Source organism: Muscardinus avellanarius, assembly GCF_963383645.1.
Source record: "Muscardinus avellanarius genome assembly, chromosome: 1".
Classification (NCBI taxonomy): Eukaryota; Metazoa; Chordata; class Mammalia; order Rodentia; family Gliridae; genus Muscardinus; species Muscardinus avellanarius.
In genome coordinates this window covers 77,943,871-77,957,473 of record NC_137786.1, presented here as the reverse complement: position 1 = coordinate 77,957,473, position 13,603 = coordinate 77,943,871, and positions in this window count along the sequence as shown.

Here is a 13,603-nt window from a genome sequence, read left to right as displayed (position 1 = left end):
CTCTCTCTCTCTCTCCCCCCCCCTTTGGTTAGGTTGGCTAGTGGTTTATATATCTTGTTAATTTTTTTGAGAAACCAGCTTTTGGTTTTGTTGATTTTCTCTATTTTTTTTATTCTATACTTTGTTGATTTCTGCTCTAATATTAATATTTCTCTGTCTTCTACTGGCTTTGGGGTTAGATTATTCCTGTTTTACAAGGGCTTTGATATGTCATTAGGTTATATTATTTGGTGATTTCCTGTTCTTATGTGAGCACTCACTGCTATGAATTTTCCTCTTAATACTGCCTTCAAAGTGTCCCAGAGGTTTTGATATGTTGTATCTCAATGAAATCTTGCTTAAATTTTTTTAGGGGGAGTATTTAAATCTATAGATTATTTTGGAGACAAGTGATAACTATATTGCATCTTTAAATCTATAAACAGATTAATTTCTATTTAATTGAATCATCTTTTATTTTTAATAAGTCTTTTATAATTTTAGCATATACATCTTTCACAAACTTCATTAGATATTTATTTAATTCATTAGTTTATTTATTTATAAACTTTTATTGATGCATTGTAGTTATACATCATAGTGACATTCAAAGTAATAATAAGAATACATGCACACCACACTTTGTGTGTTTCCCTCTGCATTCCACCCTTTCTCCCACTTCCTTGTGTTCCATACATGTTAGTGAGATTGGTAGTGGTATCTTCATTATAGAAATAGCATAATTTGAACTGTTTCCCTCACCAATTCTTTTCCCACCACCCTACCTCAACTCTCTTCCCCTATTTGATTAGTTTCTCTCTTCAATTATTTAAAGACCTATCTGTTTCCTATTGCCTCTATCTTACACAAATAAAAGAAAACACAGGACCAGACTCCTGATCCCTGAAACTGGCTGATTTCACTTAGCATGATGTTCTCCACTTCCTTCCACTTTTTTGCACATAACATAATTTTGTTCTTCTTTTTGACTGAGTAAAATTCTATTCTGTATATACACTACATTTTCTTTATCCATTCATCTGTTGAAGACACTTAGCTTAGTTCCAAAATTTGCCTATTGTGAATTGTGTTGCTGTAAAAATGAACATACATGTATCACTACAGTATTCTTACTTTATTTTAGAAAGATACAGAGGAGTGGTATAACTTGGTCGTATATAAGCACATAATTTTGTTTGAATTAGAAACAGGACATTTGTGAGCCGGGTGTGGTGGCGCATGCTTGTAATCTCTGCATTTGGGAGGCTGAGACCAGAAGATCGCAGTTCGTGGACAGCCTCAGCTACTTAGTGAGGCCTTTGGCAACCCACTGAGACCCGGTTTCAAAATAAAGAATAAAAAATAGGATAGGGAGTGTAGCTCAGAGATCAAATGACCCTGGGTTCCATCCCCAGACATGAAAAAAAACAAGAAAAGAAATAGTATATTTGTAATTTCATTTCCAATTGCTTACTGTTAAGATATAGAAATGCATTTAATTTTTATTAATCTAGTAAGTAACAAATTAGGTTACTAGCAAATGTTGTTAAACTCATTTATTAGTTTTTATAATGTGGGTTTTTTTTTAAGTTTTCTAACAATCACAGAAATTATATTGCCTATAAGTAGATATTGTTTTATTTCTTCTTTCCAGCCTGTATGCATTTTTTATTTTTTAAAATTCTTTTGTACTTCCTAGAACCCTATGATACATTTAATAGAAGTGGTGAGAGCAATAACTCTATACTATTACTAATCCTAAATAGAAGAACTCAGTTGTTAACCATTAAATATAATGCTAGCTAAAATTGTTTGTGTAGATACAGCTAAAATTGTTTGTGTAGATATCTTTTATCAAGATGTTGTTTCTATTTTTAGTTTTTAGAGAGTTTTAAATGATAAATTGGTGTTAAATTTGGCCAAATGCTGTCTTTGTATCTTAGAGATCAAGGTTGGGTTGACAAATGTTTAAACACTAGCTTTCTAGAGGAAATAAAATTACAAGTAATGCTATTCTGAACTTTCTTCAATTCACGTCACCTTTCTTTTCAGGATTTTTCAAGCCAGTGTTATAGCATGATATTATACTTATTTTTATATTTGACCCATTTTTGTTTTAACATGTGTGTCAAGAGTGTATGGTTAGGTTTGCATTTTTCTAAAATTTTGCATTATCTAAAAATTGATTGAGGAATTTATACTATTTAAATTTAATATTTTGTTGATATTTTAGTTTAAATTTAACAAATAGCTATTTGTAAACCATGGTTATCATATTTTTAACTTTTATTTATTTATTTATTTATTTTTATTGTTGTATTGTAATCATACATCTTATTGAAGTTCAAAATGATAGGGGCATATGTGCACACAGCACTCAATGAACCCTCCCCCCAGTTCCCACTCTGTTGCCTCTCCCTCCTCTTATTCCCATATTCAGCACAGTGATTGACTTTGATAAGTTTGTGTATGTACAAAATGTCCATTGGGATATTTCTCTCTCCTCACCTCCCATCTCCCTCAATTAGATCCCCTTCTTCACTCAACTAAGGTTTGTTTGGAGTCGCTTCTATGTCCTAATTTCTCCCTATCTTCTGCATATTAGGGAGTACAATTACTTTTTACTTTTTGTGACTGACTAACCTCACTTAGCATAATGTTCTCCAATTTCATTCATTTCCCAGAAATTTACATAATTTTGCTCTTCTCTTTGGCTGAGTAGAATTTCATTGTGTACATATCTCTTAGTTTTGTAATCCATTAATCTGTTGATGGACATCTTGACTGGTTCCATAGTTTGGCAATTGTGAATTGTGTAGCTATAATCATAAGTATGCATGCATTACTATAATAGTTTTCTTTCCTTTCTTTTGGGTAGATTTTCAGAAATAATATTGCTGGTTCATATAATAATAAGTTCATCCCCATTCTTGTGAGGATCTTCCACACTATTTTCCAAAGCAGTTGCACTAATTTGCAATTACACCAAAATATATCAGTTTCTACTTGTCCACATCCTTGCCAACATGTTATATTATTTTTTGTGTTTTTAATAATTTCTATCCCAATTGGGGTTAGGTAAAATCTCAGAATAGTTTCAATTTCCATATGATTTTTAATAATGTTTAACTTTTTAATATATTTATTGGCCATTTTTATTTTTTTTGTCAAATAACTAGTCTACTTGCCCATTTGTTGATTGGGTATTTGGGTTTTTTGTTTGATAGTGAGTTTCTTGAATTCTTTGTATATTCTAGATATTAGTCCTCTATCAGAGGAGTAGCTGCAAAAATCTTCTGTTATCTTTTTCTGGAGGTTTTTAATAGCTTCTCTTCCTGCACAGAAGCTCTTCAGTTTAATGGAATTCACATATTAATCATCATTTTAATTTATTGTGCCTTTGAGGTATCATTGAGGAAGTTTTTACCTGTACCCATACTTTGAAGTGTTGGTCTTTTGGCTTCTTCAAGTAACTGCAAGTTTTCTGATCTAATCTTCAGATTTTGATCCATCTTGAACGGATTCTTGTGGAGACTGAGATAGTGGGGTTTGTTTTCATTTTTTTACATAAGGAAAACAAGTTTCACCAACACTCTTTGTTAAAGAGGCTATCTTTATTAAAGAGGCTATCTTTTACCACTGTATATTTTTGGACCCTCTGTCCAAAACCAATTGGCTATAAGTATGTGGCCTTGTTTCTGAATCTTCTATTCTCCATTGGTCTAAGTGTCTGCTTTTGTGCCAACACCATGCTGTTTTTATTACTATGGCTCTGTAGTAATATTTTTTTAAATTTGCTAATGCTTGCCATCTGCTAGTGGCCTGGAAAATGTTCTGTTTTGGAGAAAATTCCATGAGTAGCTGAAAAGAATGTGTATTCAACTGTATTTAGTGGAATATTCTATATGTGTCTAGTATGTCCATTTGGTTTATGGTATTTCTTAGGTCTGGAAAATATTTCCTGATCTTTTGTCTAGAAGATTGATCTAATGGTGCAAGTGGAGTGTTGAAGCCTTCCAGTATTATTGTCATGGAATTTATGTGAGACTCAGTGTCATGAAGAGTTTGTTTTATGAAAGTGGCTGCACCTATTTTGGAACATAAATTTTGCCAGTCATTATATGCTCTTATTGTATATCTTTGAAAGTAGGATATCTTTGCTGGATAATCTTGGCTGAAAGTTGTTTTCTTTCAGAGTTTGGAATATGTTGCTCCAAGTACATCTGTCTTCTATGACTTGGTTTGAGAAGTCTGGAGTATTTCTCATTGGTTTTCTTCTGAAAGTCACTCAACCTTTTAATCTCATTCCATTTAAAATTATCTCCTTGGCCTCTGTGTTGGTCAACTGATTATTATGTGGCATGGAGAGCCTTTTCTCTGATCTTGTCTAATGGGGGTCCTATATGTTTCCTGTACCTTTGTATTAAACTTGTTTTCTATGTTTGGAATATTTTCTGATATCATTTCTTTTAAATAATTTTTATCCCTTTAGTTTTAGCCTCTAAACCCACTTCCATGCCTATTCTTGGCTTTGCTTTTCTAAAGTTGGCTCAGATCTTTTAGATGTTCAGATCATGCTGTTGAATTGATATTTTAAAATTATATACTATACATTCATTTTTGGAGTAGCCTTCTTCTAAAAGTGAGATTCTATTTTCAATGTAGTCTGGTCTACCATTAATGGTTTGTATTGATAGTATCATTTTATTTATTGAATTCTTTACTTCCTTCAGAGAGCTTTATTTTTTACTCTTTATTACAGTAGTTTATTGAGCATATTCCAAGCATTCCAATTTATTTGGAAACCTATAGCAAAGATGTCAGTTTGTAGTCTCTTGCAGTGAGACACTAACCTGATGTTTTTGTCTGTACCAATGATGAATACCAGCAGATATAGTGTCCATTTTAAAGCATTCATGGAACTCTGAACTTTCCACAGAGGTTGGATTTGTCTGTAGCTTTCACTTGGTGTATTTCCCAGAATTTCATGTGCAACATGCATCTCCAGTCTGCACATGTTTCCACCCCCTTTTATGGTCTCTTTTTAGTTACCCTGTGAGAATTCTTAACTCACCTTCCTGGGATACATGGATTTACTTCTAGGCACAGTGGAACAGAGTTGATAGGGACAAAGACATGGTTGTGATCACCCTTCTCAGTTCTGTCCTCATCTCATGGGGGTGTGTGATTCTGTGGCTGGTGATCTCAATGTCTGTGAAAATAGGTCTCAAGTTGCTGATTATGAGAATTTCCCTGCTAGTTTATGGGGCATGATACATGGTGTGTGCTATGTTTTCATGTAATCAATTTAGTGTGTGTGTGTGTGTGTGTGTGTGTGTGTGTGTGTGTGTGTTTTATTTTGCCCTGTGTGTTTAAAGGTGGGCTTGTAGGTCTTATTGAGTTACTCTGTCTTTAGTTGCCACCTCCCATGAAAGTAGTCTGGGATGTTAAATGATGCTTAGTTCAGAGATCCCCACGTAGAATTAAAGACAGGCTCATCTAAGAGTCCTTAGTCCATCACCATTTTCCAGTTATCATATTTTCTTTAAATCATTTTCTTCCTGTGATGCCTCATTTTGGATTAATTGTATTTTTTATAATTCCGTTTTGTGTTCCTCATTGGATTATTAGGAATACTATTTTTAGGATTTTGTTTAGGGTTGCTAATTATATCTTAAGCTATCACAATCTACTTTCAAGTAGTAGTATAACACAACACAATGCATAAAATCTTTAAGACTGTACATTTCAATTAGTTTCGTCTTGGACTTGGTATTACTATCATCTATTTGTTTCTATGTTATGAGCCCTGCAGTACATTGTTATTTTTGTACATGTTATTATTTTTTCTTTAAAGCATTAATTTCCTCCTAATATTATTTTAAGGTAAGAAGTCAATTACTTTATATTTGCCCATATAGTTACCATGCCTAATGTTCTTCATCTTTATGTAAATTTCTATTTTCATCTGAGACTACTTCCTCCTGCCTAAAAAGATTTTTTCAATATGTCTTCATTTAAGAATGAAAGTAAAATAAAGACTATTTTAGATATACAAAACTTCAAAGAATTTTAGCACCAAATACCTACTAAGAAAAACACAACGAAGCCACACATGTAACTTCTAATTTTGTAATACCTATGTTAAGAAGGTAAAAAGAGAACTGAAACCAGTTTAATAATATATTTGATTCAGTATAGTCAAATTTATTATGTCAACCTATAATTACAAAAAGTAATAAGATATTTAATATTTGTTGTACTAAAATTAATCTCATAAGAATTTTACACTTATGTTGTATAGTAATGTGAACTAGACATATTTCATGTGATCAAAGCCCCATAGGGATAGTGATACTATCTAGGATATTATAGGTAGAAACTATTATAAATGGCTAAAATATTCATTCTCACTTTTCTAGTGAGAAAGGAATTTAGTGAAAATAGAAATCATAGGCAAAGCAGAAAGAGATCAATGAATATTCTGTAGGCAACTAACAATGTGTACTGCATCAACCTCATATGCCTTTTTTCCATGATTTCTCAATTATAATAATTATGCCACCTTGAATATATGATCATCTTGGGCTTATGTTGCCTAAAATAATCATAAATAAAGACTATGAGAGATCATTAAATTAGTTGGCCAGATTTTAAAGTGATGGGGCAAGCCACCTCTCTTCTTAGTTCTAAATTACAAAACCACCAAAAATATATTCATGTTATACATACCTGGCACAAGCCTCTCAGCAAATATATGCTGAACAACTGATTTGTGTGGTTATAACACAAATTCTGCGAGTGCTCTAGCTCCTGATGGCAGTCAATTCCCTATGAAACCTTTGGCTGTAAGTTTAGTGCTTATGCCACTCCAAAAATTATATTCATTTAAGTTGAAACTTAAATCTCAGTGTGATAGTACTAAGAGGTGGAAGTATGTCATGAGAGTTGAGCCCTCTTGAGTGAGATTAGCAAAAGGACTACACACGTGTGCCCTTTCACTCTTTTACTATGTGAGGAAATGGCAAAAAGGCATTAACCAGATGCCAAATGCTGGTGCTTTAATCTTGGACTTCTACAGTCTCTTGAGTAGTAAAAATAAATTTTTACCTTCTATAAATCACTCAGACTTTGGCATTTTGTGATAGCACTACAAATGGATGGAGACACTTTATTCAAGGTCTTCTAAGCATTAAGTATTCTTCAAGTTTCTTAAGTCCTTCAGTTAGCCCTCTGCACTAACCGGATACAATGTTAGGTTTTTAAAACTTAAATTTTGACTAGAAGTTTGGGTCTGTGTTGATTATACTTTTCTCCAAAATGGATTTATCCTTTTAATGTTTTTTTTTTCCTTTGTATAGCTTATCCAGCTTTTATGTGAAATCGCCTGTATATATGTGATGTCAGGAGGTAAGGTGAAGAGGAATGATTTCCTTTAACCAATAGACATCCTTTTCATCTGAAACTATATTAGTGAGACTCTGTTTCAAAAATAAAAAATAAAAAAGGTTGAGGGTATAGTTTGGAGACAGAATCTCACTGAGCTAAATCTCTAGTAAAATAATTAATAATAATAATAATAGTAATAATAAATTGAAACACTTTATAATCTTTAATCAATAAATAGAGTTCAGAGTCCTACTGAAACTTATATTAATGTTTCCTCTTACTATCATCACAAGGTTATGTTAGAATAATATTGGAGCTAAATATAAATATATTCATCTAATGAAAATATATATAAAATAAAAATAGTATCATAATTAATTATAATTTATTAGCCATAATAGTTGAACTAAAATGTTCTTTAAAAATCTCTATTAAGGGACTTCCAGGAAGATGGCGACCGAGAAAAGCGGGGCTTAAGAGCCCCGCTAACAACCAATCTCCATTACCACAAAATCAGCACATTTCATAGCCAGAAAACAACATCACCAGAGAAACAAAAAAATCACCAGGCTCCAGAGAGAAAGCAGACTGAGAACAGAGCTCAGAGCCACAGAGGAGATACACCGGCCTCACGCCCGAGGACGCAGCAGCAGCACCATACTGCCGGCAGCAGCAGCGAATCCACCGGACAGCTACAGCAAGCCGAGGTGAGCTGCTGCGGAACAGCCAGGCAGGATCTCTTGGCGCAGGGAGCATCTAAAGCTCCCAGTGGCTGAGCTCAGCACATGCTGCAGGGACTCAGAGTGGAATTCAAAACCAGAGAAGAAAAAATACTCCAGCCTCATGGCCGAGGGCGTGGCAGCAGCGCCATATTGCCACCGGCAGTGGCAGCAGCAGTGAATTCACCGAGTCCAGTACAGCTACATCTGCGTACTCAAGAACGGTGAGTCAAATTGCGGGCCACAGAGGAGAAATCCCAGTACTGTACTCCCTGGGACTTGACCCAGTGGGGGAGTGGCAGTGGCAGAGATATCACACCATAGGAGAACGTGCAACCTGGCACTCCCCATAGTCTAAAGCAGCCTCTATCGACTCTCTGGGTCGGAGACTGTGATACAACCCAGTAAAGGAGTAGTGGGGTCAGAGATACTACAGACTCGAGATCCAGAGCACCTTAAGCGAAGTCATAGTGACCCAAGGGAAAAACCCAGAGAAGGCACAAACTTCCGAAATCATAGGAAAGAGGAAAAACACTGGAGCAATGAATGCCCACAACCCCACAACATCAGAACCCAATAAAACAGAAAATCAGAGATTTCTAGAAGATCAAATCAGGAAAATAACTGTAGAAATAATAGAGGTGCTTCGAAAAGAATTTAGAGAGAGCCCAAAAGAGATAAAGGATGCAATTAATGAAGTAAAGGCCTCAATTCAAAGCATGAACAACCGATTAGACCACATGGAGAACAGAATCTCGCTCTTAGAAGATGATCATTTCAAAAATGAACGCATAGTTTCTAATCTAGAAAAAATATCCGACAGCAGGAATCTGACATTGAAGAAATATGGGCCCATTTTAAGAGAGCTAACCTAAGAATAATTGGAATAGAGGAGGGAAAAGAAAGTGAAACCAAAGGGATCAACAATCTCTTCAAGGAAGTAATATCAGAAAATTTTCCAAACATAGAGCAAGAGGTCGGTCGATACACAGGTCCAGGAAACTTATAGAACTCCCTTTAGACAGGATCAGAGAAGAGGATCCCCACGTCATATAATTGTCAAAATGATCAATGTGGAAGCCAAGCAGAGAATCTTAAAGGCAACAAAAACAAAGGACCAAGTGACATTCAGAGGCAAACCAATTAGAATCACTCCAGACTTCCCAAACCAAGTCATGAGAGCCAGAAGGGCTTGGAGTAACATATTCCAAACTCTGAAAGAAAACAACTTCCAGCCAAAAGTTTCCTACCCAGCAAAACTTTCTATCAAATTAGATGGGGAAATAAGAAGGTTCCATGACAAATAGAAACTGAAGGAATTTATGTTTTCAAAACCAGTGCTAGAGAAAATACTCAAAGAGATTAACTACAAAGAAGAAATAGGTAACACACACCAGAACCAGAGAAACAAGATTTTCCATCCAACAGACAACTAAGATTGGTTATCTGTGGAGATTCATTATTTATGTTAGTCTTTTACCTATCTCTAAATTGTATTGTTTGCCTTTATTGTTGTTAATTTTTAGGATGTCTAGTTGGAATATTAATATACCTTCAGATATAGCATTTGGAAATATTTTATCCCATTCTATTAGTAACTGTTAACTCTGTTTACATTGTCTTTGGATATACAATATTTTTTTTTTATTTTTTAGGGAGTTTGTATACTCTTCTGTTGCCTGTGCCATTGAAATCATATCCAAGAAATCACTGCCAATTTCAATGTTGTGAGGTTTTATGACCCAGATTTTCTTCTAAAAGTTTATAGTCTTAAGATTTATATTTAGGTCTTTTATCTATTTTGAGTTAATATTTATATATGGGATTAGGTAAGGGTCCAGTTTTATTCTTTTCCAAGTATGTATTATTTTTCAACAATATTTAGTTAAAAGATTATTATTTCTTCCACCAAATGTTTGTGGAAACCTTGTCAAAAATAACTTGACAATATAGGGAAGAATTTATCTCTAGGCTTTTATTTAACTCCAATGGTTTATATATCTGCCTTTAGAACAGTACTACACTGTTTCAATTATTGTAGCTTTATATGGTTTGAAATCAGAAAATATATATCTTCTAGCTTTGTTCTTTTTCAAGATCGTTTTGGGTATCTAGAGTCCATATTCCATATTAGGATAGATTTTTTTTTCTAAAAAATAAATAAATAAATATATGATAGTTTCACCTAAAAAAATAGAAAAAAATATTCTCTGGTAAGAAAGAAAGCAAAAAGAAATGTTGAAATGTTATCTATAAATCATCAAAAGCTTGGTATCAGACAAATGAAACTCTTATGTGAAATTATCATTTTTAATTTTGGATAAATTGCTATAATACTAGATGTCAACCACTAAGCCAAGCATGGGAAGGAGGGATGGAGAGAGAATGGGGTGGGGATCGGGTGGGGGCTGACTGTGCGATGTGTGCATGTATGTCTACAAAAGTTTGTATCCCACTATGATGTATGAATACAATGCACCAATAAAAAAGAACTCTCTATTAAGTTAAATTATATTTTATTTGGAAACAGGGTCTCACTAAGTTTCTGAGAGCCTCACTAAGTAGCTGAGGCTGGCTTGAACCTGTGCAATCCTCCTGTCTCAGCCTCCCAAGTGCAGGGATTACAAGTGTGTGCCACCACGCCCAGTTTTTTTTTTTTTTTTTTTTTTTTTTTTTTGGTGGTACTGGGGGTGGAACCCAGAGGCTTTCTACCTCCAGGCTCAACTCCCAGACCTATTTTATATTTTAAATTAAATTATAAGTAATAGCTTAAAGTTATGTTTAAAAAAAAACAGTCTGAGAAGACAGTTTCTCATAGGGTACTGAGCCACAGCAAAACAGTCTTACATATTAGCTGCTGTCAAAGGCAAAGAAAAAATGCTAAAACTATTGCACAGATGTTTAATTAAGAGTTTCTCTACTTTAGAACTACTGACATTTTGGACTGGATAATTTTAAAGGCAGCCCTATGTACTCTAGGGTATTTATCAGTATTTCTGGCTTTTATTCATAAGATACTAATAGAACCCATTAAACTGAAACAGTCAGACATTGCCAAATGTCACCAGTTATAAGAGGCCAATCACTAGAGGCTGAAAACCATAACCTAACTGTATCCACTGGTCCTAGCACTTGATAAACCTAGGGCATAAATTCAAAGGGAAATACCCTCAAACTAAAAGCCACACCATTCCTCATGCCTAAAATGAGTCATACATTCAAATTTGCATATATATATATATATATATATATATATATATATATATATATATACTTTAGAAAAGTGTAAGCTGGGTGTGGTGATGCACGCTTGTAATCCCCGTGCTTGGGAGGCTGAGACAGGAGGATCTCGCAGGTTCAAAGCCACCCTCAGCTGGTTTAAGAGACCCTGTTTCTAAATAAAATATAAAATATGTCTGGGAGTGTAGCCTGGAGGTAGAAGGCCCCTGGGTTCCATCCCCACTACCACCAAAAAAAAAAGAAAAAAGAAAAAGAAAAGTATACACACACACACACACACACACACACACACACACACACGCTTTTAGAAAAGTTTACAGGCTGTTCACTGAGAGATCAAAATGATGTGACCCTCACATCTGTTTTCTCAAGATGCTTCTCTAAACTAAAGAAGTGGTTACACAAAACCACAAAACATAAGCCTTTAAGTGGAGAGTGTATTGTGTATTGTTTGGAATCAGGGTCTCTTAAGGCACACACACACACACACACACACACACACACACACACACACAGTAAAAGACCTAGCTTGAGCTGAGCATTGTGGCACACACTTATAATCACAGCACTTGGGAGGCTGAGACAGTAGAATCGCAAAGGTTCGAAGCCAGCCTCAGCTACTTAGTGAGGCTCTCAGCAACTTAATGAGACCCTACTTTCCAAATAAAATATAAAATAGATCTGGGAATATAGCCTGGAGGTAGAAAAGTCCCTGGGTTCCACCCTCTGTACTACCAAAAAGAAAAGAATTAGCTTGCACTAATGATGTCATCTCTTGATGATTCATAATTTAAAATTATAAGGATTTATAGACATTTGGTTTTCATGCAATATAATGTTACTGCTTAGAGTTTAGGAAATTTGTTCTATTGTGAAATGAAAAATAAAATAAAAGTTGGAATTTATAAGTACCATACTGAACATATAGTAGCAAAACTACCTTCAACATCAGTAGCAACATAAAAAAAAAATATCAATGCATCTCTATCCTGCGTGGCATTACCTCATGCATTTTTGAGGCAATTATGTAAAAAAAATATTTTCACCCATAACTTATCTCAGCCTCCTATTCCCAGCTTCTACTACCATCCCACATCAGCCTTTGCCTGCTAGGTCATGTTTTGCCCACATTCCTCTACTTTCTGAAAGAAGGTTGTATCGGCCAAACTAATTCCTAAACTTCAAACTGGAGATGGAGAACAGGTAGAAAGTGAATGAACCACAGAGGTTTAATGAAGAAGATAAAGTTGATAGAAAGATGAATTCAGCATAATAACAAAAAGCATGAGTGCTAAAGAGGGAGATAACAGGCAAGATCAGAAAACACCCATCCTAAACTAGGTTTAGAAATAATTGGGGCAGAATTTTAAAAATGAGAAGCTTTGAGCCAGCAAGGAATACAAGAATCTTTTTTCAGAGTGTTTTGAATTGGGTCTGCTTTAAAGATTTCAAAAGACACATGCTAAAGGATTAAATTTTACTTTTATAACTTTTTGTCACTTTGCTTCTTTAAATGTGATTTTCTGCATAATCTTTATAGTAAATTTAATTTAGCAATTAAATCTGGAACTTATTGATAAGGGTTACTTTGCATTGATATAATTCCTTCCATTAGATAAATGGAACAATCTCAGTAAATAATTTGAAAGTTCAGTCACTGAGAGGTGGAATCTTCACTTTAGAGGAGGACCTCGTAAATGTAGATAGCAGAACATTTTCCATCACCCTCCCTCCTCTCCTGCTGCACTGACTCACACTCAATACTCATGAGAATTGCCATCTGAAGCGCTTGCACATGTGTCCTGCTATGGAACAGTACTGAGGGCAACAGAAGCCGGCTCAGTGCTCCTGGGCCATACTCAACAGTGCACACTTGATTCCATAGGACACTGCTCAGTTCTTTCTGGAATTCCATGATGCTTACCAGATAAAACTCTTTTTATCTAAATTAGCCAGAGCTAACAGAACCCTATTTCTTGATCGCTGTGTCATAAGAGGATACTAATTATGCTTAAGCTTTTACATCAGTAACTCTACTTATATTGGAAACTGATTTCTGCAGAAGAGATGGAATGCTTACACTATGGTCCCCCTTACCCACGGTTTCACTGACCCAAGATGTCAGTTACCTGAGGTCAATCATGATTTTAAAATATTAAATGGGAAATTCTGAGCAAAAAGCCTGCATGTGGAATTGACCCAGTGAAAGCCACTGCTGCAGAGGGCCACACCATCTTGGCCTAACAATCTTCTGGCTCTGTGGCCCCAAGAAATCC